Source organism: Suncus etruscus, chromosome 14 (genome assembly GCF_024139225.1).
Source record: "Suncus etruscus isolate mSunEtr1 chromosome 14, mSunEtr1.pri.cur, whole genome shotgun sequence".
Taxonomy (NCBI): domain Eukaryota; kingdom Metazoa; phylum Chordata; class Mammalia; order Eulipotyphla; family Soricidae; genus Suncus; species Suncus etruscus.
This window is the reverse complement of record NC_064861.1, coordinates 96,234,718-96,261,524: the sequence shown is the minus strand read 5'-3', so window position 1 is coordinate 96,261,524 and position 26,807 is coordinate 96,234,718. Positions and strand designations below refer to the sequence as shown.

General features: G+C 49.6%; 1 long non-coding RNA gene across 1 annotated transcript; it reads left to right on the top strand.

The window, feature by feature from the left end:
- Positions 1-1,550: 1,550 nt before the first annotated feature.
- LOC126028089 (uncharacterized) lies at positions 1,551-1,895 on the top strand. Its single transcript, XR_007502378.1, has 3 exons — positions 1,551-1,650; positions 1,750-1,792; positions 1,864-1,895. It is a non-coding gene; the product is annotated as an uncharacterized LOC126028089 (long non-coding RNA).
- The last annotated feature ends 24,912 nt before the right edge of the window (positions 1,896-26,807 follow it).

Below are 26,807 nucleotides of genomic sequence, written 5' to 3'. Positions count from 1 at the left end.
GAGGGAGCAGATGTTCTTCAGGGAAGCCCCTCACTCAGAATCCAGAACACCTGTCTTTTCTCTGTTGGGGACCCTAGAAATGGAACTAGTAGGGAGTCTGAGGTCCAAGGACCCCAGAACACTGAAGGGGTTTGGGTCATTTGGGAAGGTGGCACCTGTGTGGTGAGGTAGGAGTCAGGGCCCAGCAGGAACACCCCATTCCCCCCTTATTCCCCAGAGGGAACAGTGTCAGGGGGCAGCTCCAGACTCCAGTGTTCATCCTGCAGAAAGGGAGGAAGGAGTGACCCCCACCTCGACCTTGTCTTCCACTGTCCTGTCTACAAGCAGCGAGCAGGACTCAGTTTCCCTATCAAAGAGTGAGTACAACTCAGTGTAGGGCCCCGAGTAGGGAGATGAGGGTACAGGGAGACCAGACTGCATGACCCTGACTCGGGTGGGGTCACAAGCAGGTCCAAAGTGCTTTTTTTTTTGGTTTCTGGGTCACACCTGGTCGCGCTCAGGGCTTACTCCTGGCTCTGTGCTCAGAAATCACTCCCAGCACGCTCAGGGAACCATATGGGACACTGGGATTTGAACCACCGTCCATCTACATGCAAGGCAAATGCCCTACCTCCAAGCTATCTCTCTGGCTCCAGGCCCTGGGTGTTGTCTGGTGGCAGTTCCCTGGCACTGCGTGTGGTGGTCTTCGGACCCCAAACTGCTGCTGGGACACACCAGAGCCCACCACCCCACCAACCTTTAGCCACCAGACCCCAGACCTCAGTTCTCACAGCTGAGCCCAACTCAAGCATGAGGGTCACAGCTGACTCATCCCAGACCTCAAAGGCACAGACCCCAGACCCCAGATCACGTCTCAAACCAGGAACCTCAGAGCCTAGAGGAGGGTTTGTGTCTGCTCGGCAGTGCCCCTTATGGCTATCAGTGCCCCTTGTGGTCTGGTCACTGCATCTGTAGGCATAGGGCTGGCTCCTGCCTCTGCACTAAGGGGTTACTCCTGGCACCTCAGGGAACCATATGGGGTGCCGGGATTCAAACCTTCAACAACTGTGTACAGAGCAAGTGTCTTAACCCAGGACTAGCTCTCCAGTGCCAGTACAGCTATTTCTTTTAAGAGACATGGGTAGAAATTTCATTGCCATCATATCCAATTTGTGAATTATACCAAAAGTGAGTTTGCAGTACATCTTATCCCACAAATACAAAAAGGAACAACTGCTGCGCCCAGTTGTGTGTGTCTGCCACACCCACCATTACATTCAGTTGTGGGACAGTCACGAGGAGCCTGTTGAGGTTTCAGAACCAGGACTATGGTTTTGGATCCTGGGGTTCATGCACGCATTGAGGGGAAGAACTGAAGTCCAGGGCTGGCTCTGGTGGGCAGGAAGGTTGGATGGATCTGGCACATTCCAGAACCACTGCCTCACGCTGGTATTGCTGGTTGGAAAGAGCCCCAGGTGTGTTTGAGGGCACCATGATTTGTGAGGTGCATGTCTCCTGGGACGTGGCCCATGTGGACTCTCAGCGCTTTTCCCCTCCCAGAGCAGGATACATCTTGGAGGGACATCATCATTGGGATCTCAGTCACAGTGGCCACCCTCCTCCTCCTCCTGATCCTCCTCCTGGTCTATCTGCGATGTCGCAGGAAGCATGGTGAGTTGGGAGAGGGTGGGTGACCTGGAGGCCTAAGGGTGATTGGAAGAGGGTCCCCCCTTATTCAACCCCCTTATTCACACCTCTGATTGTCCCCAGGAAGTACTTGTTGCAAACTCAAGAAACAGAGACCTCAGGACAGGTGAGGCCTCAGGGAATCCCCTCCCAGCTTGGCCTTCCAATAACCCCAAACTGACCTGTTTCTTCCCCTAGAGTCACCCCAGCTGCTGAAGTCCACACAGGAACACCAGGTAAAGGAACTGGGTGTAGTAGGCAGGTCTGACGTAGGGATAACCAGCCACTGCGGCAGAAGGAGACATTTGGGGGACATTCTAGCATGTTCTTGGGGTACAGGGAGGGACGTGGAGTTGGAAGATTTCAGACCAATGATTACTGAGACTGCTCCTCTTCATCTTTCTCTATCTTCTCCTTCTACTCCTCCTCCTCCTCTTTTCCTCCACCTTTTCTTCTCCTATTCTTCTTCCTCCTTTTCCTAATCTTCATTCCCTTCTCTCTCTTTATCCCTTTCTTTCTCCCGTTCTCCCGTTCTCCCTTTCTCCCTCTCTCCCTTTCTCTCTCTTTCTTTCTCTCTCTTTCTTTCTCTCTCTCTTTCTTTCTTTCTCTCTTTCTTTCTTTCTTTCTTTCTTTCTTTCTTTCTTTCTTTCTTTCTTTCTTTCTTTCTTTCTTTCTTTCTTTCTTTCTTTCTTTCTTTCTTTCTTTCTTTCTTTCTTTCTTTCTTTCTTTCTTTCTTTCTTTCTTTCTTTCTTTCTTTCTTTCTTTCTTTCTTTCTTTCTTTCTTTCTTTCTTTCTTTCTTTCTTTCTTTCTTTCTTTCTTTCTTCCTTTTCCTTTCTCATCCATCTCCTCTTCCTCCTCCATCCATTACTGAGATGAGAGGGTAGATGAAACCAGAGAAAAGAGAAGCAAGAGAGAGGGAAGTTAGACAGAGCAATGACCCACCCTCAATTGAGGCGTAGTGACCCCAGAATGTGAGCATGTCTCTGATTTGCTTCTAACCCCCAGAACCTCTGGCCGCCCTCCCTTCTCCAGCCGCAGCGGATGGACCTCCATTGCTGGGTGTCGCCGGGTCCCCCATGGTAAGTCATCATCCCTCCCAGTGGGTGGAACAGACTCAGGGCTCACAGGAAGTCCAGATCCGGCCCCCTGGGAAGGTGCCCTCATCCAGCCAAGCATCTCCTTGGATAGACGGATTCCATACTGGCCCCTCCTGGGGCTTCTCCGTGGCCTAGAGAGGCTCTTGCCAGTGCCCTGCCATGGAGGTAACAGCCTGTTGGCTCCTCTGTGGTCCCAATAGCCTTGAGTCCCCAAGTGGGGACATTGAGGGGGGTCCTTGGCCACTGCCTGGCCTGGCCACCCACTTGGACACCCTCTCTTTAGAGTGCTGCTGCAGAAGCCCCCGAGGAGGTGACCTACGCCCAGCTGAACCCAAACAGCCTGTCGCATGCTGCGCACACACAGCCCGAGCCCGGGTCCGAGAGCTGCACTTATGCGTCCGTGGTCAGGCACTGAGCAGATGGACCCTGCTGGGCTGGGAGAGGAGAGAGGAGGCTCATGCAGGACCCTGCATGTCCCCCCCGGGGGTGGCCGCCAGGGACTACCGGGACCCTGATACAGAGGCCTGGAGGGAGAGACCTGGTGACTGTCCCCACATCCCTGCCGCTCCTCACTGTAGGTGCAGGTTGCGTGTGCGGTCATCAAGGCAGAGCTCGCTGGAGCGCTCAGAGCACAGTGGAGCTGTGTTTGGGGGTTCAGATTTTACTTTGTGCATCAATAAACATCTTAATAATCGCACTTTATGTCTGTGGTCGAACCTGGAGCCCGGGCCTATGGTGTGGGGGGTGGGCAAATCCAGAGCCTGGGCCCTTGTATGAGGCCAGAACATAGAATCTAGGCCCGTGATGGAAGCTGAAACCCAGAACCTGGGTCCGTATTTGGGCCAGAACCTGGAGCCCAGCCCGTCTCCTTTCACAGCATCTCTAAACTCAGCAAAGAAGCGAAATCGAAATTAAATGGTGCTTTCATGCCCCTCGCTTGGGCTTCAGAGACGTGAAGGAGATGATGGGCGGGTCTTGGGTGGGAGGGGGCAGGGCCCAGCACCTCAGCCACCCAGGCAGGACACACACACAGACACACACAATCCTCCATGACAGCACACATGTGCACACATGTCCCCAAATGCTACAAACACACTCGCCACCCCTCACGATGCTCATGTGATCCCCGACACCCCACTGGCTCCTGAACATGAATTCAGCTCCCTGTGCCCTCCTGGGAACTCCCCTGCCAAGACATACCTGCACAGATGCACAGTCCACACACATGTTCACGCATGCAGCACACACTTGTGCAGTGACACAGGATTGAACACATAGACACAAATGCACAACCAGGGCCCAGGTAAGATCAGAGAGTAGCACTTTCTCCCCCCCACCCCTACCCAAGCTCACCACACTGTCTGCCCTGCACCCCCAAACACAGCAGCCCCTCTTCCTCCCCTCGACCACTTGGGCTGGAGTAGGCCCCTCTAGGCTCACAGAGACTCCAGCTCAGGGAAAGGTTGAGTGTCCCCTGGTGGAACTGAAGACTATGCACCAGAAACCAACTGCCGCTATACACCCAATTTCCACAGCCTCAGCAATGGCCCAGTACCCCAACATGCCTGGTCCCTACCTCACCCTGCACCTTCCCTGCCCCATCTCCCAGGCCACATTTCCAGTCACAGCCCTCCACCTGCTCCCCAGTCTTAACAGTGCCGGACCTCCCTCTCCCCAAGCCTCCAAGAAGTTATGAACAGCCACCCCCAATCCTGCTCAGTCTACCGGGCTCAACCTACTTTAGTGTTAGCTATCTCAGGGGTGTTGGGGCTTATTCTTGGCACTGCACTCCAGGATCACTTGGGGGACCATATTGGGGACTGAACAGGATGAGAATGTGCAAGGCAAGTGTCCTGCTCTGTGTGTGTGATCTCTCAAAACCCTTGATTTTTTGTGTGGAAGGCGCATACCCAATGGCACTCAGGGGTTACTCCTGGCCCTGTGCTCAAGAATCCTGGCAGGCTCAGCGGAACCTATGGGATGCCAGGGATTGAACCTGGGTTGGCAGTATGAAAGGCAGACACCTCTCCCATCGTTGTGCTGTTGCTCAGGCCCCCTTTAATCATTTTCTATTTTATTTTTATTTATTGATTGATTTTGGGGCCACACCTGGTGGCACTCAGGGGTAACTCTTGGCTCTGCCCTCAGAAATCACTCCTTTTCCCAAAACAGGGGCCAGAATGGTGATACAGCTATTGGGCGTTTGCCTTTCACACAGCTGACCTAGGACAGACAACTGTTTGATCCTCCGGCATCACATATGGTCCCCCAAGCCAGGACCAATTTCTGAGCACAAACCCAGGAGTAACCCCTGAGTTTCACTAGGTGGACCAAAATCCAAAAAGAAAAAAAAAACAAAACGAAATTGCTCCTGGCAGGTATGGTGGACCATAGGTGATGTTCATGATCAAACTTGTATCTGTCCCAGGTCTGCCATGTGCAAGGCAAATGCCCTAATGTTCCAGCCCCTTAATAATTATTTTTATTTGTTTTTTGGGTCACATCCGGCACCGCTCCTGGGTTACTTCTGGCTCTGTACTCAGAAGTCGCTCCTGGTAGGCTTGGGAACCATATGCGATGCTGGGATTTGAACGATCGTCCATCCTGGGTTGGCTGTGTGCAAGACAAATATTCTACCACTATGCTATCTCTCCAGCCCCCCTTAATAGTTTTTTTTTTTTTTTGAGGGGGGAGTGCGTACCCAGTGACACTCAAGGGTTACTCATGGCTATCTGCTCAGAAATTGCTCCTGGCTTGGGGGACCATATGGGATGCTGGGGGATCAAACAGCAATTCATCCTAGGTTAGTGCATATAGGCAGATGCCCTACTGCTTGTGCCACCGCTCCAGCCCCCCATTTAATAATTCTTTAAAGGTCCAGAATGATGGTCCAGTGACACACATGGGACCCCACTTCCTGCCTCAAAGTTGTCCTCAGGCCAGGGCACCCATCCATCACAATTATACCTTCTCCCTATCCACTTTCCTGGGGAGTCCAGTGGGTGCCAAGGAGCTCAGGGTACCCCAGAGAAGAGGTTGGACTGGGGGGAGAATCTGAGGAAGGGGAGGCAGAATCTGGGACGGTGGGGGCAGTACAGGCTGTGACCTGTCTAGCTGTGACATCAAGCTCAGGTGAGAATCCCCAAGGCTAGAGGGGACAGAAGGATAGAAGAATGAACGGATGGACAGACAGGCGGATAAAGGGATAGGAACTGAAACTGAGAGTAAGTCCTGCTTCCAAAGGAAAGAAAGACAAATATCAAGAGCTGAAAAGGAGTCCAAAACCTAAATAAATAAATAAGTAAATAAATAAATTAAATAAATAAATAAAATAAAAAAAGAAGAGCTGGAAAGGGTCTAGGGAAAGTGGCTTGATGTCACAGAGAGAGGGAACCCCACACAAAGTTGGGATCTGAAGGGGGTGCTGCAGGATAGGAAGGGCCCCAAAGGGGAAGGGGAGGAAGAGAGGAGGTAGAGATTGAGGGTGAGAGTTCTTTGAGACTCACAGAGTCAGTGCTCAGAGCTGGGAAAAAGATAGAATTTTCAGCAGGGAAGCAACACCAGTCTCAGACCATCTTAGACCATTGGGCCTTTTGCATTTATTATAAATTAAGGAGTCCTAGTTTTGTGGATGGATGGTGAGGCCTTTCTCGGCTTGGCCAGAAACCTGCAGCCCCTTTGGCCAGAAGGCCTGTAGGTGCAGGGTGATGGCGAAGAAATGATCCACAGGCAGGCAGATGAAGTTTCAGGAGACATCAGCTCTATTAGAAGGTCCTAACCACCATGTTCATATTTGTCACACAGCCTCTAAGCTAAGCAGCCTCTTCCTGGTGCTCTGCACCAATCCTGTGTCAACTATCTCCTTGCTGCATCTCCCTCTTCTCTCCCCCTGGCAACCCTTCAGTTACCAACCACAGACCCCTCCCAGCTATGCCAGTGTCTCACCATTCATGTGAGATAGGCTGGAAGTTGTGGGGAGGGTTAACAGGGCCCAGTGGGTTTCCAGCTAGCTGTACCCTCCAGGAAGTTCTGAAGGGCGGTTCAGATCCACTAGACTTTCCCTCCTGTGGCTGCAACACTGTGGGAGGAGTGCTGTGGGGCCAGGGACACCCCTATCCTGTGTCCATCACCCCCTGTTGAGGCAGATCTGAGGGTCTTCTGTGAGAAAGTAACTCGGAGGAGAGCTGGGCCTGACTGGCCACAACAACACCCTCAGACCTAACACATCACCCTTTACGAAAGTAGGGCAAGGCCTGGAACCCACCACTTCCTTTTTGCTAGCCCCAGTTCTGAAGGTGGCTGCCCTGCTCTCTTTGCCTGATTTCTGGGGTACAGAGCCAGGGCAGCCTGAGCAGACAGAGGATGGGCATGCCGCTCCATGCTGCCTTTATGCTGGGCCTCGGTGAGTTGGCATTGGGGACAACTCATAGTTATGGGTGGTGGGAGCCTGGGGGGCATCTGGCCCTTCAGGGTCTCTGATGAGGAGAAGCCTGCCAGAAAAGGCTCCTGTGTTCCAGGTATGAGCTCCCATGCAGCATCTAAGGCCCCCTAGAAGAGGGACAGGACGGGGGAGGAAAGGGATGGGCTTGAGGGAGGCTGGACTGGGCGGGAGCTCTGGGGAAGACAACCATGAGGGCTTCACTGATTTGGGGGTTGGCAAAATTCAAGGGCTGAGTATTTCATGCAAGTGGTGGGGCTTGGTCCCCTGGCCAGGAAACCTTGTCTTGGAACAAAGGGATAGCACAGCAGGGAGGACGTTTGCCTTGCATGCAGCTGACTCAGGTTCAATCCCTGACATCTCATAGGGTCCCCCAGCACTGTCAGGAGTGATTCCTGAGCGCAGAGTCAGGAGGAACCCCTAATAACAGATGGGCATGACCCCTCAAACTAACCCAAACAAAATAAAAAGAAACCTTGTCTTGGTGTCCCCTCTAATCCCCCCTTCTCCTTAGTTCCTTTTTTTTGCTTGGGGACACACTTGGCAATGCTCAGGGTTTCCTCCTCTCTATGCTTAGGAACCACTAAGCACCAGCTGATGTTTGGGGATCCTTTAGGATGCAGGAAATTGAACTCGAGTTGGCTGCATGCAAGGCAAACATCCTCCCTGCTGTGCTATGGCGCCAGCCTTTAAATGTTTTTGAAAGGTAGGGCCGGAGCAATGTACAGGGCATAAGGCATCTGCCTTGTGTATGCTAGCCTAGGACAGACCGAGGTTAAGTCACCCAGCATTTCATATGGTACCCCAAGCCGGGGGTGATGTCTGAGTGCAGAGCCAGGAGTAAGCTCTGAACATCACTGTATGTGTCCCCCCAAATTTTTTTTTAAATGTTACTAGAATGTTATGATTTACAGTAATTCCTAGTTAGGTCTTCGACATACTGCAGAGGCCCAAGGTTGTAAGGGTTTGGTGCTGCAAGGCTTTCTTGGGTGAAGGGGGCCCAGCTGCCAGGTGTGGCCTTGTGCACACCCAGGGATGCCAACAAGTACCAACAGCCCACCTGGGACAGATATACTTTTTATTCTTCCTGGAGTTTGAAGTCCTCTGTTGCTGCCTGGGGGTGATAAAGAGTGAGTGAGTGAGTGAGTGAGAGAGAGAGAGAGAGAGATAGAGATAGTCAGAGAGACAGAGAGACAGAGAACCAAGAGCCAGCAATTACTGCCCTGGTTACTATCCTGGGTCACTATCCTCCCCGAAATTGTCAAGTTTTTCTTTTATACCCAGCATGACAAGGGGGCTTGCCATGGGTGTATCCAGGTTCAGCAGTCATTACAGTGGGATTCGAAAGGTGCATGTCCAAGCCCTCCTTTCCAACACCCATGAAACCACCCGTATCTCTTCCACTCTTTACCTTTTTGGTTTGTTTATGGCTTTCGTTTTTCCTTTTGGGCCACACTTGTCAGTGCTCAGGGTTACTCCCGGTTCTGTGCTCAGGAATCATTCCTGGTGGGCTCAGGGGACCTATGGGATGCTGGAGATCAAACCCAGATCAGCTGTGTGTAAAGTCAATGAACTCCTTGCTGTGTTCATATTCCAGCCAATCCTTGGGTCTTTTTATGCCCATTTTCTCCCGTGTGTCAGTGCAATTACACCTTCGCGTACTTCTGCTCTTGCCTTCATTTTCAGAGCTTAGGGCCCTGTCAGGCGAGACTGAGGCAGTTTGTGAAGACTGAGAGACTAACAGTTTCTTCTCTTCCAGGCCTCTGGCTGGGTCTGACCCTTGCTCAGGAAGGTAAGTCACTCACTACGCACTCCCCCTTGAGCTGTTGGTGGCTCTAGATATATGGAACTTATGCCCAATGTAGAAGCCTCTTTTCATTCCTGTGATATGAGAGTTACTCTTGATGGGATTTCAGACACACAGTCTCAGGCCCAACTCTGCACCCCCCTGGTGCACCCCATCTAACAGTACTGGCACAAAAGAAACTGGAGAAAATAGTTTCTGCTCTGTTGTTTACAGTGTGTAGATGAGGGGTTTCTTACACACCCTTATCACCTTTCAGCACCTCCTTTTTCTCCCAGGCGACCCTTCCCCCAACTTTAGATGCTGGTTCATATCATCCCATAGGTCCCAAATGTACTGTTCCCTACTGAATCCCAGTTCTCATGTTCTTTGTTTTCATTGGTTTTAGACATTCATTACTCCATATTATGTATCTTTATATCCCACATATGAAGGAGATCGTTCTATGTAGCTCTCTCTCTCTCTCTCTCTCTCTCTCTCTCTCTCTCTCTCTCTCTCTCTCTCTCCCTCTCACTGAATTCACTTACCATAATAGTTTTCAGATCTCTCCATTGCAGCAGCCAATCGCATGACTTTATCTTTTCTCATGGCCAAGTAATATCCCATTGCGTAGAGCTACCAGAGTTTCTTTATGCATCATCAGTTCTTGGGCTCTTGGCTGGTTCCAGAATTTGGCTGTTGTGCTGCATAGACCATCAGGGAACAAATGTCTTTTCTCCATTTTGCTTCTGGGCCCCTGGGGTAGATTCCAAGAAGGAGGAGCCACTGGATTGAATGAAAGCTTAATTTCTAGGTGTTTAAGGAATATTCAAATTGTTTTCCAGTTATGTAGGATTAATCAAATCCTATGAGGTTTAATTTTATAGTTGGACACCGTCTCAGTATTCAGTTTCCATTCCCCCCACAAGCAGTAAATGAGAGTCCCTTTCTCTCCATATCCACGCCAGCACTGGTGGTTCTTGTTCTTTGTGCTGTGTGAGTCTATCTCATCAATGAATGCGTTAAAAATATTTCTTGTGGTTTTGATTGCATCACCCTGATGATTAGTGATGTAGAGCATTTCATATCCTTTTGGCATTTGTATTTGTTCTTTGAGGACGTTTCTGTTATTCTCTTCTTCTTTTATTTCTTGCTTGATTTTGTTTTGGTGCCACATCCAATGCTGCTCATGGATTACTCCTGGCTGTGCACTCAAAATTACTCCTGGGAAGAGATCATATGGGCTGCCGGGGATCAAACCCAGGCCAGCCATGTGCAAAGCCAATGCTCTGCCTGCTGGGCTATCACTCTGGCCCTCCCCACTTTTTGATGGAATTGAATCCTTTTTTCTTATACATTCTACCAGGGCCTCATATGTTCCCGATATTAAGCCTTTCTCATAGGGTTGCTTGGTGAGTCATTTCTCCCACTCCTGGACTGTCTTATCTAGTCTTCGCTCCATTGGAGGTACAGAAGCTCCTTCATTTCCTGGCATCCATATTTGATCTTTGCTTACCCTTGGTCAGTGTTTCATGCTCAAAGACATCTCTAGCTTCAAGGTCATGGTCACTTCTCTTGGGACAGGCTGTGCAAGGTGGATGACTGGTCCCTTGAGGTACCCGGGAGCTGCACAGGCTCCAAGGCTAACATGGATTTAGGTCTCTGTGATATGATTCCAAACCAGCCTCCTGCCTCCTGTTCCCAGACCTTCAGAGCTGATCTGGGTTCCTGTCATCCCCAGAGATGGCTTGGTGTGGGGCAGTGCTTCTCAATTATATTCTGTCATGCCCCCCAGGAAGAAGAAAACATTTTTCATGCCCCCCCACATGACTGTAAATAGTATCTTTATTAAAAAAACTTTAACCTGCAAAACAAAAATATATAAAATAATTTGAGCTGATTTTTAAATCAGAGGTGATGTCTGGATTAATGGCTACAATGAGCACATTTTGCAGTGCATAGCTTTTCGAAGCAGGGTTTGAAGCCGGACACAGCAACTCTCAGCTCCAGAGACATACAGAGGCATAAACACAGGGTGTAGCTTGTTATGACAGTGTTTACCGCACTCAAAAGCACCCCCCTTTACGAATCCTCACGACCCCCATGGGGGACATGCCCCACTTTTTGAGAAGCACTGGTTTGGGGAAACATCTCACTGGGCCCTGGTGACCATGTTCCTCCCATATTTACAGCATCTGAGTCCTACTGGTTTAACCCTGTTTGATCCCAATATATGTAGCTCCTGATCTGCTAGACAATGTCCCTGAAAATCCCCTGTCTCTCATCCCCTCATCTCTCTGTCTCCTCACATCTCTGTCTCTCATCACTACATCTCCTTGTCTTTCATCCTGCCTGTTGTGCAATTGTCTCCCTGGAGGTGGATTTAGGATACACATACTTCACAAACTCACACACACACACACACACACACACACACACACACACACACAAACCCCCAAAATTGGCTTTTCTTTGACACCTTCTGTGTGAATGCAGCTTACCTCAGACACCTCCTCCCCTTGGCGTATTTCCTCCTTGTTCCCTGCACATCCCCTGACGTGATCGGCCCCCTCTCTGCCCTCACTCCCACTTCAGTTTCCTCTCAGGCCCACAGGCCTGCCACCCTCGCCCTTACAGACCACTCTGCTATCTACATGCTGAGTCTCCCCAATGCCCCGGCCCACCTCAGCTCAGCTGGGCACCTACACTTGTCCTCTCACAGATCAGCCCAGAAGTCCCTTGCCTGGGTTCAGCACCAGGCTCTGCCAAGGACAGGAAGTCTCCTTAGCTCCTGCTCTCCTCATGCCAAGGGTTTGTCCTGCTGCCTCCTAACTCTACAGTCTCCCAGCACTGCCCTGCAGCATAGGGTGTAGAGACTCTTGGTTTCTCTTATGGAAATACAACCTGTGCAGCCACAGGACAAGTAGCAGAGCCCCCTGACACCCAGACACAGACGCTGTTCGGTCCTACCTCTGCCCATCAGCATGTAGTAACCTTTCTGTGCCAAAGAAGCTGCTAGAGATCCAGCCATCACATTCAAGTGCAGAGAGGATGACAAAAGGGGCCAAAATAGGAAACAGACATCCAGGTTGATTGACACTCTTTAGCTCCCTTGCTGGAAGTGTCACCAGAGAGACTCCTTGTGTTCCTGTGTTTCACTGGCACAGAACTGACTGGGTGCTTCAAGGTCACCCTTTGGTCAAATGAGGCCCTGGGTCCTGCTAAGAAACGTCAGCACCCCCAGACCTGATCTTCCCACTTCTAGGACCTCGACCATCCATCTCCGTCCAGCCAGGCCCAAAGGTGCTCCTGGGCCACCCTGTGACCATCGTGTGCAGGGGACCTGCTGGGGCCTATACCTTCCGGTTGGAGAAGAAACACAGAGGAGATGGCACAACAGAGACATATCAGTGCTGTGCCAGCCTGGACCAGAACTGTTGCTCCCTGGACCAGACACCTATGAACTGTGACTATGTGAATCAGACTACTGTGTCCAGGGATGATTCATATAAGACCGAGGCCCAGTTCCACATCCAGAAGGTGTGTAAAAGTTTCGAAGTAAGTTACCGCTGCCGCTACTGTATCAGTGGCCGGTGGTCTATGCCCAGCAACCCCCTGGTGCTGGAGGTGACCTCCGAAGATGACTCTTCGAAGATGCACACAGGTTAGTGCTGGGTCCCTGACACAGCAGGTTCAGATCCCCGACACTGATTTCCCATCACAAGCCTCCATCCCAGTACAACCATACCTCTGAGTCACATGGGGCCTAGATCCCCCATTCTGGGTGCCTGACATAGGCCCTGAATTTTGGGCCCTATGGTGTGCTCTAGAACTATCCTGAAGGGTAGGGAGGGTATTGGCCTTAATGATTACATAGGATAGGGTTTTTTTTTTTTTAGAGGAACAAACAGCTGACTCTGCTTTGGGGACCCCAAAGAGACTCCCCAATGGAGATTCTACAATTCAGACCCTTCAGAACAGTGAAGGGACTTTGGGACAATTGGGAAGAGACCAGGTGTGTAGTCAGGCTGGAGTTCCCACGTTAGGGGGCAGCTCATATTCCCAGTGTTCCTCCTGCAGAAAGAGGGACAGGAGTGACCCACACCTCTGCCTTGCTCAGGCTGCCCTCTAACGGTCTCCCTCTGCCCTGAACACAGTGAGTGAGCAGGACTCAGTTTTCCCCACATTGCATCCACCCATCGGTAGGTGAGTACAACTCAGCGCATGGCCCCATGTGGGCATTTTGGGGGCAGACTACAACCCCAGCTTGGGTGGGTCCACATGCAGACCCAGGGTGTCAATGATAGTCCGCTGGTGAGGGGGTGGTGGCCCTAGGACTCCAAACTGCAATTGTGACAGGTCATAGGCCCCCTCTCCACCCCAGCCACCAGACCCCAGACCTCAGTTCTCACACCTGATTCCCAAACTGAAGCTACGAGGGCCTCAGCTGATCACCTCACAGCCCAGACCCCAGACCTGGTCTCGAACCAGAGACTCCCGAGCCCAGCGCCCTGATGGCTAGCTGTGCTCTGATATCAACAGTGCCCTTGGTCGTTATTAGTGTCTCCTTGATGCTGGCAGCACCCCTAGTGTATAGAAGGTGTTCTTGCTCAGTAGCACCCATGGTGGTCAGTGGTTCCCCCCTGTCTAGTGTCAGAAGCACCTTTGGTGTCGGTCATGCTCCTGGTTCTCAATATAGCCACTGACAATCAGCAGTGTCCCCTAGTTTTCAGCAGCACGCCACTTGGACAGCAGGGCCGCCTGTGGTCATTGTATATGAGAGCTTGGAGCTCCTCTGGTCACGTGCTCAGGGATGAGGGGCCGGAATGAGGAGAGAATTGAACCCATCTCTTGAGATGGGACTAGAGCCAGGGCATGTCTCTTTTAGTTCCCGTATTAGGGTTTCTGAGAGATCTGCATGCAGGGAACAGGCAGCTCCATCCCTAACCTGTGCTCTTGGTTCCTGCACCCCAGCTCCTCTGCAGGGACAAGGTCCCAGTGTGGACACTCTGACCCTCTGGGGTGAGGTGGGTTTCTGGGCACTGATTTCACAGGCTTTGAGCCTTCCTGTTGGCTAAAGTGGATTGCGAGGACTCTCAGCATGTTTGTGTGTGAGGTGTCAGTCCCAGAGTATAAAGTTTCACAGAGAAGGAACGAGGAGGGGAGACGCTCAAATTCAGGTTATGCTGAGAAGGGCCCAAGGTTTCCCCAGGACCATCCACTTTCTATGTCTGTAGACACCTCTGTGATCAGCACCTGGGATAATGGGTAGATCCCAGCTCCGCAGTACCAAAGACTGCAGGGATAGGGTTGGGCAAAAACAGGAAAGGTCCCATTGTTTCGCACCTGTTTGTGATGCCCTGTTTATGCTTCCAGCCCCTAGAACCCCATCCCGGAGTCCATCCGTGGCCAACCAAGTCCGCCTAGGCCTGGCAGGTGGGATCCTGCTGGCCCTCATGGGGATCCTGGCAGAAGCTTGGTACAGCAGGCACCAAGCAAGGAGGAAGTCCAGTAGGGCTATGGGATCCCTCGTCCCAGGAGGGACCTGTGGTAGGGGGAAGACGCCTATAGAATCAGCATCCCTCTGCTGACAGTTACTTCTGGGAAGGCAAAGGCTGGGCAGGAGAATTTTTGGATTCTCTGGTCACAGGCTTTGTCTCTGTCCATTGGAGTCTCCAGGCTCACAGCAAAGGTACCTCTGGATCACCTAGCTCTGCTTGCACCCACTCAGTCCTCTGTGCACTTTCCGTCCTGCCCCCATTGCCTTTTCCCCTCTCCCATGTTCTGGCCCCAAATTCTGCAGTCCTTCGGCATCCCTGGGCCATTCCAGCTGTTCTGGGAGGGCAGCTGCCCTTCGACTGTTCCCCCTGCCCTGCTTCTGTGAATCCTGGAACTCGGCCCCTTCACCTTGTTCCCCACTGCTGCCCAAGAAGGAGATGCAAGTTGGGACCCACAGCGACCCTGAAGCTGGAAACTTCCCAGGACGATGGTGTGGATTTGAGAGACAATGGTCAGGAGAGGGACCCAGAGATGTCTCTCAGTGGAACACAGAGACTGAGTAAATACTATGCAAAGGCAGATGGATCACAATCTTCAGAACTGAGTTCTCCATGGTGAAGGCCCCGAATGAATGGGCGAAGGCAGCTGGGAATGGGGGGTGGGAACTGGACATTGTTTTGTGAAGGGGTAATAGTAACAGGATTGTAAAAATGGTGCCTGAAATAAAATGCTGCTTCAAGCACAGTGACCCTGGGGAAATGCCAAAGGTGGATGTTAGGTGTCAATAAGATGTTAATTATGGGGTTTTAGATGGGGCTGGATGATGGTGAGATAGATGGAGATGCCTTTCTCTGCTGGCCCAACTCATGTTCCTCCAACTCCCTCCAGCCAGCGGGTCTGTGGGTTCAGGTTAGCTGGTGGAAAGGATCCACCGATAGTCAGGTTTCAGGAGACATCAACTTTATTCAGGCCTAAGCCACCACATGTGGCTAAGCTTTAAACCTTTTCTGCTTGTTTCATAGTTAGCCATGTCATCTTAACCTCTTTCTGCCATCTCTCCTTCTTCTGCTTCTTCCTCCATCTCCAGCTGACTCCTTGAATCAATCCCCTTTCTTACCCTGAGGCTATCCTTTTGTTACCTAGCTACACAGAAATGGGCATGTCTTACCATGAGGTTAGGCTGCACAGGAGTATGGGAGATGGGGGTAACATCTGCCCCTTTATTAAAAAAAAAACAAACCAGAAAACAAAAGATCATAGGTATTCTTTGTTTTACTGGCTTCTGTCTTTAGCCAAAGGAGGAAACCTTAATATCTCTATAGCAACGAGTTTTAAAGTGTAATATTAAAATATCAGCTTTCTCCATAAATATAACTTTTATGTAAAATAGACCTATATCTTCAAAATTTTTACTGCTTATTTATCCTGGAACTTTCTTGTTCCTATACTTCTTCTTTTTTTTTTTTTTTTTGGTTTTTTGGGCCACACCCATTGACGCTCAGATGTTACTCCTGGCTATGCGCTCAGAAGTCGCTCCTGGCTTGGGGGACCATATGGGACGCCGGGGGATCGAACCGCTGTCCGTCCAAGGCTAGCGCAGGTAAGGCAGGCACCTTACCTCCAGCGCCACCGCCCGGCCCCATTCCTATACTTCTTAATGCTATTTGACCAAGCATTTTTTTTTTTGTGTGGAACTTTCTTGTTCCTATACCTTTCCCTAAAAAAATTACAAGAACACTTAGACAGAACATACATTTTGAAAACAGGCTACTAAACTAAAATACACAGGTACTGTATTCTATACGTTTTGCACCTGGAAATATTTATTATGAAAAACTATAAAGCACATTTAAATCGGTAAGAAAATGACTTATACCCAGAGATACACCTGAAACAAAGTTAGATGCAGGTGGTTATAAATCAAAAATTTCAGTTGGCGTACATGGAATCTATCATACTGAGTGCAATAAGTCAGAGGGAGAGAGATAGATGAGAAGAAACAAAACAAAACAAAACAAATACAAAGTCAGTTCCTTTAGGAAGCATCCAGAGCATGGAGGATGGGGGTGATCAACGGACACTGGGACATGTGGGTCCTGCTGGGAGTGTCAGGACCTCAGAGAAAAACATGCACAAAACCGAGGAGTATTCCTGAGGAATTATTCACCCAATGCCTTAAATGCTCCACCCACCCTTCTAGACCTTTCTGGGGCAGCTCTTCGTGCTCATTCCCTATGGTTGTTGTAAGAGCATGTCCAATGGATAGAATGTGCACAGAGCAGCAGACAAGGACTGGGCACAAGCAGAGCCCCCCAAATCATTTGTAGTGGCAGCACTGCCTTCTCTGGGCATGGTGTAGGTGGTGGTCATAAAAGAGACACACACTGAAGTGCCCAGAAGCCAGTAGGAGCCATAAAAGGCACAGAAAATGAAGAGTACATAGATACAAGGGAAAGGAGCTTGCCTTGCATGTGTCTGAGTTCAGTTACTTCTGGGAAACTATAAGGTGCCCTGAATATCACCAGATGCAGCCCTGGAGGCTCCTGATTCTGCCTGGAGTGGTCTACAGATCATTAGCACCACAGAGCTCCAGCCTCACCCTGCAGCTCTCACATGGAACCAAGGACCCATAGGTGGGGGAGTTGCCCAGGGAATGGGCCCTGAACTAGGGTGCTCTCTTTGGGCTGTATTAAGGGAAGAGAGATTGTATCTACAGAGCTGCTTTCAGACTCTATATACAAAGAGGCAATAGCTGTTCCTCATGTTGGACTAGCCCTGACCTGTGGTAGTCTCTCTGGTTTAATGCCAATGCCAAGCAATAAATTATTTGCCTTGAGACGGCTTCTAAGTTGAGAATGCAACACCACAGGAAAGGCAATTTTACTTTCTAACTTAGAATATATTTCAGAAAGTTGGTATGTACATTCCATAGCGAGATGTGCATGTGAATGCACCAGAGTAACATCAAGCCACCCAACATGTATATCACCTCTCCACCAAATACTATCGCCAAGGGCAGGGTAAAAGTCTTAGTACCTTTGTTCCCAAGCAGGGAAAAATTATAGTTTTATCTTAATCTTAATCCACAAGGAGATTATGGCCATAATCCACAAGGGGGTAACTATCCTATTCCAGCAGGAACCATATCACTCACAATTGTTGAGGTCTTTTTCTCAGGCTCTATTCTGTGTCAGATGTAAAGGCTCCACATGCTGTGATCACACCCTGGGGAGAACGGGTGTGAGTAGGAGGGCGATCACCATAGGAAATAATCAAAACCAAGGAGATGAGAGTGAAACACAGGTATTTCTCAAAACTTTCACCTCATGGGGCACGAGGAAGACGCCAGCGAAGACCACAGTTTTTATTGGGAAATTTTGTCCACCTCTATGGTCAGGAGTAATGAAGGCAAAGGACCTGGAATCCTTTCTTGCCTATGTGGTCTTTGCTATGTAGAGAAGCCATCTCTGTTTATGTTATCCCAACAAGAGGATGAATAGCATCAAGCAGGTCTGCCTGAAAAACAGAAAGGAGAAAACAGGCAATTTCACCACGAGTGCAATTGCTCCACCTGATTTGGGTCAAGGTGCCTGTTACATCATCATTTTTTTTTTTCTCTTTTGGTTTTTGGGCCACACATGATGATGCTCAGGGGTTAATCTTGGCTATCAGCTCAGAAATCTCTCCTGGTGTGGTGAATCATATGGGATGCCGGGTATTGAACCAAGGGCAGTCCTGGATCAGCCACATACAAGCAAACGCCCTACAAGGCAAACTCCCGATTGCTGCACTATCACTTCGGCCAACCTGTTACATCAATCACAAAATCAGCAAAGCAAATGACAAGGGAGGGAGAAGAACAACCAGGGAACTGTCACCATCCAAGGGTATAGTGGGGCTCCAGCCATAGATTGTCCAGGAGGTTGGGCACTTGTGTAGTGAGGGGCCCACCAGGTCTAATCCTTGGCAACCCATATGATAGAAATTTTCAAATCTGTACTAGGTGAAACATAATTTGTACAGAAGTTTGTGTAATATTATTCATCACATCCAATGAGTTAAAGCAAGAAACTATATTTAAAATGTTCATTCACCTAAGACCCCAAATGCACAGACCCCTGACCACAGATCCTGTCTCAAACCAGGGACCTCAGAGCCCAGAGGAGGGTTTGTGTCTGCTGCCTTGGTGCCCTCTGGTGCCTTCTGGTGGTTGGGAGCTGCCTGTTGCTCAACTCTGCCCCCTAGTAGTCGGCTGTGTTATTGGTGATTGTTGATTAAAAATATAAAATTTAAAGGCCACGTGTTGGTCGAGGGTGTCCTAGGTACCGTGTTTCTAACCCCTGAGGTGGACAGGTCTGATGAACGGGGAGTAGTAGCAGGGACAATTCGCAGTAAGTCAAAGTTTCATCAAGGCAGTTTGCTTTTATTCCATTCCATTTCTCTACCATATGCTTACCTCACATGTACTTCTCTGTTAATCTTTCTGCTTCTCCCTTTCTGCTTTTTGGTTCTTCTTCCTTCACCTCTCCCCAGCCAACTCTTTTATTATTTATTTATTTAAGAAGGCCTGCCACATTCCAGGTGTGGATGGGTCTGGTCATCCAGGTGGGATTAACATCTCAAAAGAAGAGATTAGGGAAAGAGAAAATTGGGGGAAGGGAAACCTTACAGGTACTCACCAGCTCCCCTGGTGCTCAGCCACACTCCTGGTAGTCAATGGCACCCTAAGTGGTCAGCAGTGCCTCCTGGTGGACAGCAGTGACATCAGGCCATTGGCACCACCCATTGTGGTCAGTGAACCTGTGGGCATGGAGTTGGCTCCTGCCTCTGCACTAAAGGGATCACTCTGGTGCCCTCAGGACACCGTACAGGGTGCCAGGGGTCAAACCTGCATCTGGCATATGTGCAGGGCAAGTACTTTAACCCCTGACTACCTCTACAGTCCTGTTACAGGTATTTCTTTTAAGAGACACTCGCATGAGTTTATTTCTAGCAGATCAAATTGTGAATTATATCTAAAGCATGTCTGCAGTACACACTATCCCGCAGGTAAAGAGGCACAACTGATATGTCCCGTTGTGCATGCCTGCAAGACCCACCCTCATGTTTAGTTGTGATCTGTGGGTCTGTGGGTTCAGCAACACCCCTGTCCAGTGTCAATTATCCCTGTTGATCCAGGTCATAGGATCTCTGGGGAAATGGTAACTCAGGGATTGCACTGGGCTGAGCTGTCTTGCCTCTCACACACAACCCCCTAAGCCTGATCTTTTGGGGAACTAGGACAGGGCCTGGGTGCTGCCACTTCCTCTGAGCAAGCCCCACCTCTGGTTGTGGCCCCCAGGATCTCCTTGCATGATTTCTGGGGTGCTCAGCTAGGGCAGTCTGGAGCAGACAGATAGAGGAAGCCATGCTCCTTCATGCTGCCATCGTGCTGGGCCTCGGTGAGTTGGCATTGGGGGCTGAATCATGGATACAGGACTTGGAGCCTGGAGGTTCTCCCCTGCAGTGACTGATGAGAAGAAGCCAGCAGACCACTGCCCTGGATCCTGGGCTTCTGTATCAGGGTCACGCAGAGCCCAGACGTCTAATAAGAGGCACAGCACAGGGGGAGGAAGAGGAAGGGCACAGGGGAAGCTGGGCTGGCAGGAGCCCTAGGAAAGCAGACCATGGGTGGGGGGTCAATGATTTAGGTGTTGGCAGAATTTGGGGCTAAGTATTCCCTGCAGTTGGTGGGGTTTGGTCCCCTGGTCAGGAAACCTTGTCTTGGAACAAAGGGATAGCACAGCAGGGAGAGCATTTTGCTTACATGCAGCTGACCGAGGTTCAGTCCCAGACATCAGGTAGGGTCCCCTCGAGCACCACCAGGAGTGATTCTGAGCACAGAGTCAGGTGTAATCCCTGAACACTACTGCATGTGTTCCCCCCATAGAAGGGGAAACTTTTCTTTTTAGTTTCCTCTTCAAGCCCCCTCTCTCTTTAGGTCTTCTTGAGCTCTAAAGTTCTTTTTTGTTTGGAGGAGTACTTGGAGATGCTCAGAAGTTCCTACTGGCTCTGCACTTAGGAATCCCTTCTGGTGGTGTTGGGGATCCTATGGGATAAAACCTATGAGATTCAACTCACGTTGGTTGCTTGCAAGGCAAACATACTCCCTGTTATGCCATGACTCCAGCCCTTAAATATTTTTCTTTTTCCTTTTTTTTTTTTTTTTTGTTTTTGTTTTGGGTCACACCTGGCAGCACTCAGGAGTTACTCCTGGCTCTGCACTCAGAAATCGCTCCTGGCCAGCTCGGAGGATCATTTGGGATGTCAGGACTGGAACCACTGTCCTTTTGCTTGCAAGAAAAATACCCTACCTCCATGCTATCTCTCGACCCAATATGTTTATTTTTTAAAATATCTTATTTAAACACTATGATTACAAACATGTTTGTATTTGGGCTTAAATATTTTAAAAGATTATTAAAGTCTCATGATTACTTTTATTCCTAGTTGAGTCTTAGACATACTGCAAAGGCCCAAGGCCACCAGTGCTGCAGGGCAGCAGGCTGAAGATGCCCAACGTTGCTAGGACTTATTGCTGCAAGGCTAACAGGGGCCAATGGGGCCCAGCTGCCAGGTGTGGCCTTGTGCACATGCAGGGAAAACCAACAGGTAACAACAACCCACCCAGTACAGACAGAGAAGAGAAGAGAGAAAGAGAAAGAGAAACCAAGTAGACTTTTTATTCTTCCTGGAGTCTGAGGCCCTCTGCTGCAAACCTGGGCGTTTCAGAGAGGAAGAGAGAGAGAGATGGAAATTCACCATGTGAGGTAACCAGGGGAGGCCCTGGTACAAAAGGAAGAAAAAGGAAAAAAAAGGAAAAGAAAAGGAAATAGAGACAAAGCAGGTGGCATTTTACTAATGCTTTATCTCTGGGCCCCCCACGAGCCAGCAGGCACTGCTCTGGTCACCATCCTAGATCACTATCTTCCCCCACAAAGGTCCAGATCTTATCTTTTTATATTTGGCATGACAAAGGGGGTGCTCAAGGCATGTCCAGGAGGCCTGTCCAGCTTCAACATTCATTACAGTGGAATATCAAAGGAGCACATTCAAGTTCAACTTTCCAAATCCTTAAAACCACCCATATGTTTTTCATTCAACTTTTATTTTATATATTATATATTATTATTATCATTTTGTTTTTCATGGGTCACACCTGGTAGTGCTCAGGGGTCACTACAGGCTCTATACTGACAAATCTCTCCTGGCAGGCTGGGAGAGCCATATGAGATGCCAGGATTCGAACCCTTTCCTTCTGCTCGCAAGGCAAATGCCCTACCTCCATGCTATCTTTCCAGCCTCTCCACTCAACTTTTTTGTTTGTTTATGGTTTCCTTTTGGAGGGAGGGGCACACAAGTCCATGCTCAAGGGTTATTCCTGGCTCTGTGCTCAGGAATTGTTCCTGACAGGATCGAGGACCTTATGGGATGCCTGGGATCAAACATTGGTCAGCTGTGTGCAAGACAAACGCCCTCTTGCTGTGCTCTTGCTCCAGCCCATTCATGGTCCTTTTGTGCCCCCTTTCCTCTTGTGTGTATGCAGAGTGAGCCCTGCTTGTATTTCTGCTCTTTTTTTTTTTTTAATTTATAATAAGCCACCCCACTGCCGTCATTTTCAGACGCTTAGGGTCGCATCAGATGGGACTGAAGTGGTTTGTGAACATCTAAGAGTTTCTTCTCTTCCAGGCCTCTGGTTGGGACCAACCCTCGCTCAGAGACGTGAGTCACTCACTTGACACACTCATTGCCTTGACCTGCTGGCAGCTCTAGATATGGGGAGCACAGATCCAACGTAGAAAAGTCTTTTTCTGTGATACGAGAAAGTTACTCCTGATGGGGATTCAGGCACAATGTCTCAGGCCTAACTCTGCACCCCCACCCCATGTTCACCCCAACCAACAGTGCTGCCACAAGAGAAACTTGAGAAAATAGGCTCTGCCCTGTGGTTTATGGCATGTAGGCGAGGGGTTTCCAAAACCCTTACCATCTTTCAGCACCTCTTTCTCCTGTTGATTCTTCTCCTCACATTAGATGTTGCTCCTGTCTCATCCTGCAGACCCCCAAGTCCCCTGTGCTCTACTGAACCCCAGTTCTCAAGTACTTTGTAGCTATGTCTTTGGGCATTTGTTATTATTCCATTTATGCTTCTTTTTTTTTTTTTTTTTGTTTTGTTTTTGGGTCACACCCGGCAGTGCTCAGGGGTTATTCCTGGCCCCAGGCTCAGAAATTGCTCCTGGCAGGCACGGGGGACCATATGGGATGCCGGGATTCGAACTAATGACCTCCTGCATGAAAGGCAAATGCCTTACCTCCATGCTATCTCTCCGCCCCCCATTTATGCTTCTTTATATCCTACATGTGAGGTAGATCATTTTGTGTAGGTCTCTGTCTCTCTCTCTCTGTCTCTCTCTGTCTCTGTCTCTGTCTCTGTCTCTCTCTCTCTCTCTCTCTCTCTCTCTCTCTCTCCACTTACCATAATACTTTTCAGGTCCCTCATTGGAGCAACCAATTCTATGACTTTATCTTTTCTCATGGCTGAGAAATATCCCATTGCGTAGATGTAACAAAGTTTCTTTATGCATCACCACTTCTTGGGCACTTGGGTTGTTTCCAGATTTTGGCTATTGTGGATAGTGCTGCACAGACCATTGTGAGCAAATGTCTTTTTTTCCATTTTGCTTTTGGGCCCTTGGGATAGATTCCAAAAGGGTGGAGTCGCTGGGTTGAATGGATGCTTAATTTCTAAATTTTTAAGGAATATCCAAATTGTTTTCCAGTTATGTAGGATTAATCAAATCCCATGAGGTTTAATTTTATACAGTTGGACACAGTCCCCGTATCCAGTCTACATTGCCCCCCAGCAGTGAATGAGAATCCCTTTCTCCCCACATGTACACCAGCACCAGCACTGGTGGTTCTTGTTCTTTGAGTTGTGTGAGTCTCTCTCACTGATGTGTGAGGTAAAAATATCTTATTGTGGTTTAGATTTGCATTGCCCTGATGATTAGTGATGTGGATCATTTCATATGCCCTTTGGCCTTTTGTATTTCTTCTTGGAGGATGTTTCTATTATTCTCTTCTCCCTATATATTATATTTGATTTTCTTTGGGGGCCAAACCCAGTGGTGTTCACGGGTTACTCCTGGTTGTGCACTAAGAAATTACCTGTGGCAGGGGCCTGTGAGATAACACAGCAATAGGTCGTTTTCCTTGCAAGCAGCCAACCCAGCACCAATGGTGCTTCAAATCCCGACATCCCATTTGGTCCCTCGTGCCTGCTAGGAGCGATTTCTGAGCACAAAGCCAGAAGTAATCCCTGAGTGCCGTCTGGTGTGGCCCAAAAACAACAACAAAAAACAAACAAACAAATATTACTTGTGGCAGGCTCAAGAGATCATATGAATTGCTGGGAACCAAACCAGGTCAGCCATGTGCAAAGCAAACGCTATGCTTGCTATGCTATCACTCTGGCCCTCCCCATTTTTTTGATAAAGTTGAATTTTTTTGTAAATTCTACCAGCGCCTCTTATGTCCCCAATATTAAGCCTTTCTCAGAGAGATGCTGGCGAGTCATTTGTCCTACTCCTACTGGACTGTCTTATCGTGGTCTTCACTCTGTTTGAGGTACAGAAGCGCCTTCATTTCCCAGCATCCCTAGTTGATCTTCGCTTCCCCTTGGTCAGTGTTTAATGCTCAAAGATGCCTATAGCTTCAAGGTCATGGACACTTTTCCTGGGACAGGCTGTGCAGGGTCAATTGATGACTGGTCCCTCGGGGCACCCTGGAGCTGCACATGCTCCAAGGGTAATGTGGATTTTAATCTGTGTGATGTGAATCCAAACCAGCCTCCTGTTCCCAGACCTTCAGAGCTGACCTGGGTTCCTGTCACCCCTAGAGATGGCTCAGCCTGGGGTCACATTCCATGGACCCTGGGTGACCTGCCTCCTTCCATATTTAAAGCATCACTTAATCCTGCTGGTTTCACCCCATATATCCAAATGTGTGTACCTCTTGATCTGTGAAGTCCCATGTCTCTCAGCCCCTTTCTCTCTCTCTCTCTTTTTTTTTTTTTTTGGTTTTTGGGCCACACCCAGCAGTGCTCAGGGGTCACTCCTGGCTGTCTGCTTAGAAATAGCTCCTGGCAGGCACGGGGGACCATATGGGACACCGGGATTCGAACCAACCACCTTTGGTCCTGGATCGGCTGCTTGCAAGGCAAACACCGCTGTGTTATCTCTCCGGGCTCGTCAGCCCCTTTCTCTTTATCCTCATCTCTCTGTCTCTTAGTCTCACATTCTCCTCATATCTGCTTCCTTATCTCTCTGTCTCTCATCTCTACATGTCCTTGTCTCTCATCCTCCCCATTATTTGAATGTACCCTGTTGATGGATTTAGGATAGGCACCCACAGATCCAGGCACACACACACACACACACACACACACACACACACACACACACACACAGACACACACACAGACACACACACACAGACACACACACACACACACAAACCTAACTGGTTTTTCTTCACATCTTGACACCTTCTGTGTGATTGCAGCTCACCTCAGATAACTCCTCCCCTCGGCATCAGCCCATTTCCTCCCTATCCCCTGCTTGGAGCTTGGCCCTGGGCCTGTTCTCACCCCCTTCAGTTTCTTCTCAGGTCCTCAGATCTGTCACCCTCACAGAGCACATGGCTATCTCACAAGCTGAGTCTCTCCCAATGCTCTGGCCACCTCAGCCCAGTTGGGCATCTACTACTGTCTTCTCACATATCAGCCCAGAAGTCCCTTGCCTGGGTTCAGCACCAGGCTCTGCCAAGGACAGGGAGTCTTCTTATCTCCTGGTCTCCTCACGCTGTGGGTTTGTCCTAGTGCTCCCTAACTCCACAGTCTCCCAGCACTGCCATGCAGCACAGGGTGTAGAGACTCTTGGTTTCTCTTATGGAAATGCAACCTGTGCAGCCACAGGACAAGTAGCAGGGTCCCCTGTCACCTGGGCCCAGATGCTATTTCTGTCGCACCACTGCCCATTAGCATGTAGTAACTTTTCTGTGTGAAAGTATCTCCTAGAAATACAGCCATCCCATCCAGGTTTAGAGAAGATGGTGAATTGGTCAAAATAGAAAGTAAACACCCAGGTTGATTGAGATCCTTTAGCTCCCTTGCTGGAAGTGTCACCAAAGAGGCTCCTTGTGTTCTTGTGTTTCACTGGCACAGAACTGACTTATTGCTTCAAGGCCACCCTTTTGTCAAATGAGACCTTGGGCTCAGCTGAGAAACATAGGCTCCAATGGAGGAGAGCAGTGTAGAGCAATGGTTTCTGCATAGTTTACTCAAGGAAGGAAAGGCTGTTCTAGGTCAGCAACCCCAGACTTGATCTCCCCAGTCCTAGGACCTCGACCCTCCATCTCAGTCCAGCCAGGCCCAAAGGCAATCCTGGGCCACCCTGTGACCATCCTGTGTAGTGTGCCTGCTTGGGCTGACAAATTTCAGATGGTGAAGAAGCACAGAAAAGACAGCATAGAGGGGATAAAGAAGAGCTGTGCCAGCCTGGACCTGAACTGCGGCTCCCCGGACCAGAAACCTATGAACTGTGACTATGTGGATCAAACTACTGTGTCCAGGGATGGTTCATATAAGACCGAGGCCCAGTTCCCCATCCAGGCGGTGTGTGAAGGTTCTGCGGGAAGTTACAGCTGCCGCTACCAGAGAGAGTCCCAATGGTCTGTGTTCAGTGACGCCCTGGAACTGGTGGTGACCTCTGAAGATGACTCTGATCTGAACACAGGTTTGCCCTGGGTCCCTGACACAGCAGGTTCAGATCCCCAACACTGATTTCCCATCACAAGCTTCCATTCCAGTACAACCATCCCTATGAGTCACCTGGGGCAAATCCCACATCCTGGGTGCCTGACATGATGGTCTGAATTTTGGGCCCTATAGGGGGTGCTAGAGCTGTCCTGAAATGCTGGGAGGGGAATGGCCTTGATGACTACATAGGATCGGTTTCCTTTAGAGGAAAAAGCAGCTGACTCTGTCTGGGAGACCCCAAACAGACTCCTCAGTGGAGAGTTTGCAATTCAGGGCCTTCTGAGCAGTGAAGGGGCTTTGAGACATTTGGGAGGGACTATGTGTGTGGTCAGCCTGGAGTTCCCACATCAGACAGCAGCTCAGTTTCCCAGTTTTCATCGTCAGGAAGGGGACAGGAGTGACCTCGCCTCTGCCTTGTTCAGGCAGGCCCTCTAAATGTCTACCTTTGTCCTGCACACAGTGAGTGA